Here is a 3197-nt window from a genome sequence, read left to right as displayed (position 1 = left end):
GAAGCAAGGATTTTAAGGTGAGATGTGGGTTTGCTCTCACGTTTCCCGGTGTTTCGTGTTACCGACGGTGAGGCACCGTCGGTGAGCGTCCCTGCAGAGGGCTGGGAGGGGGTGCCCTCGGGAGGTGGGGATACACACCTTTGCTTTAGGTTGTTTTACAGGGGACAAAGATGACAGGGTGGCGACGTTAGTGCGGCAGGGGCCGCCCCGCAGCCCGCCCGGCCGGGTCGAGCAGCATCGCCCTTATAAGGAATGTAATTCAAGGGAGAATGTCGTCAGCACGGCATTAGCACATTTTTGTCATTAAATGTACTCCARTAGTAATAGTTGTTTATATTTACGGGGCATACCTGAACGCAAACCGCATGTTCAAATCATCTCTAGATGAATGTGGAGCCGGTGARAGTCAGTACTTTCCGAGGACAGTTTCAGTGACAGGGGCAGCTCGGGTCAATACCGGTTTAGTTTGGTGTCACCTATTTTTAGATATGGAAAATCTAGAAGAAATTAAAGAAACGGGACATATTAAAAAAAAAATCTCAGAAAGTATTGTGAATTTCAGTCTATTTTTTTTCTTTGTTCACATAATTGTGAACACAATCTCATCCCCTTTCTAAAAATACTACTGTATATATGCACTGTATATTAATCTAAATTTAAATTTAAAACCACTACTCCATTCAAAAAAATGTCTCCAAACCATTTCAATGTCTTATGAGGTTTTTACATAGAAATCTTGTTAAAATTCTWATTTATTTTTCTGCAGATGATATGGATATCGACAAACGGATATTTTATATTTCCTATTAATATTTTTCATATAGTTTTTAATTTATTTATATAAGCTTTTGAAAAAAAAACCCTCCACCTGCCTGGTCTGTTGAAATCATAGCTACTATCACCCAGCTCATTTGTGTAAAAAAAACTAAGTAAAATATCTATTCTGAAAAGTGGTCATCTGCATTAACTAGAAAGCAGCCGATCTTAGTTCTGAAGGACTCAAAGGTGTTCTTTAACGTGTTACTTTCAATCTATACAATCTTTATGACCACTTTTTCTATTAAGTGATTCATTTCCAACAAACACGTAAGCAGATATGTCTACAATTTCTATTTAGGCACAATATGCTCTAAAACATAGATTCATGTGTGTTTAATGTTATTAGTAACAGTACAGCTACAGAAATTCAAATAATAAATTCTTTCTAAAGTATTTGAAARGGATTTGTGTCTTTTCCTTGATTTGTTTTTCAGCCAAGGGCTAAAKCCTGGCCCTGCTCTTTTTGAAGACAGTGGCAAAGTTCCCACCTACACCCCAAGGAGCTGTGAAGTCAGTCAGAGTTTTTCCATGGACTTTGGATCAAGCCCATAACATGAGTCAATTTAAGAAGTGATTAATTCTCTCTCACAGAAACGCACATTGCTTTTGCTTAGATAACTGCATCTCGAGGATTTTTCCACCCCCATATTCTAGGATCCTAAATGAAGAAATTCTTTAGTAAAAATTTCCTTGAAATGGGTTCAGACCTCTCTGCCCCCACTAGGTACTCACCTCCAGTTTGGGGCTTGCTCTAGGTGGCACCACTTTTACAAACCCATTCTTTTTGTCACCGTTTGCCTTCTGATCTGTCTTCCCTGTAATCCTCCAGCAAATGTGTGAGGAGAGGCAGGGAGTCACGGGAGCCCCAACAGCAGCAGCAGACACAGGGATGACACAAAAAGAAACACCCACTCTCCCCCCTTCTTCATTTCTGGCATGAACTCCCCTGCTTTCTTCACTCTGCAATCTCCTCAACCTCCTTTCAATGAATGTGCCCTACGATGGGTGGTTTTATGTGAGTGGGAATGGCTTTAATATCCTCTGCCAGATACAGAAAACTCATCCACCCCTCGCCACTCACCACTGACTAAAAGGAAAGAGTCAGGGTCTCTTTGGACACAGTCTGTCTGGAACACCAGGCAGTTTGGGTAGATTCTGGAAATGAAAACAGCTGACTTTGACCAAATCATCTACACGAGATTCTGTAAGGACAATAATGCCTGCAGCCATGCATCCAGCACCAGGCAGGGGCAGGCACTAGGTGGAGGATGGTGGGGTCCCTCCTGCAGCCTGGCCGCCCCCAGGTGTCCCCTGGCAGCTGGTGCACGTTCATATCTGCCATACCTATCTCTCTCTGCTCAGCCAGCACCAGCAGGGGTGGAAAGGTGAGCCCCTTGCTGCATTTCCAGCTTGATGTCAGTCTGCRCTCTGTATAGCTTGGCCAGACCCCAGGACCCGCCTGGGAATCTTCAGATCACATCTGTGTTTGATTACATCTGTTTGGAGCATCTGTTTATGTCTATCTGTGGCATTATAAAGGAATCTCCGAGGCCTGTTTTGTAGTGTCACGCAGAAACGAAATGGTGTCGGCGAGTCAGCGCTGCAGCACAGTTGGTGACCCTGCAATCAGAGCAGCCTGAGCGTGCAAATAGAGCCCAGGGAGTGTGGAATGGGGCAACAGGGAGGGGGAAATGGGTGGTTGGGTTTTGTCCACCAACACCAGCACCGTGCCCACTGCCACCAGCACTCACTGACATTTCATCCACAAAATCTGCTTGTGTTTATGTGTGTGTCCAGGAGACACATTGTCATAATTGATGTTTCCTCATTTCTTGCAAATCCCTGCTGTCCAAGGAGTGAATGAAGCCGGGTAGGTTAGAAGGGTTTGTAAAACATCTGTGTGTATTTCCCAAATACTGACTTGCAAACCAGTGGCTGCTGGTCGCAGCGCTTCCCACTCAGGTGTAAATCACYGGCACCTCCAGCTGGTGCAGCAGTACTGACTGGGAACGCCGGAGGGGAAGCAGTGAGGACAGAAGCCAGATAGAGCTTGGCATTTATTTATGACATAATAGCAATTAAGCTCACCTTTTAACTTTGTGGCAACTGTATCTAGTCTCTGATTACATTYAACCAGAAACAAAATCACTGTATACAAGGAGGTCGGTGACACTGATATTTCATAAATTTTCTACTGTCACAAAAAAAAAAAAAGTTTTATCCAATTGAAATAGGTGGTGGAAGGCAGTGCTTCTAGCATTTCTTCTATGGTTGTGTTGAAATAGACTTGCAAATGCAGTGGGTTGGGGTTTTTAACCAGATCTGGAGATCTACTTGACAGTCATTAAAAAGAAAAAAATTAAAAAAAAAAAAAAAAA

The sequence above is a fragment of the Malurus melanocephalus genome, unplaced genomic scaffold (assembly GCF_030028575.1).
Source record: "Malurus melanocephalus ecotype Western Australia unplaced genomic scaffold, MMel_1.1 scaffold_217, whole genome shotgun sequence".
NCBI lineage: Eukaryota > Metazoa > Chordata > Aves > Passeriformes > Maluridae > Malurus > Malurus melanocephalus.
This window is presented reverse-complemented; position numbering follows the sequence as displayed.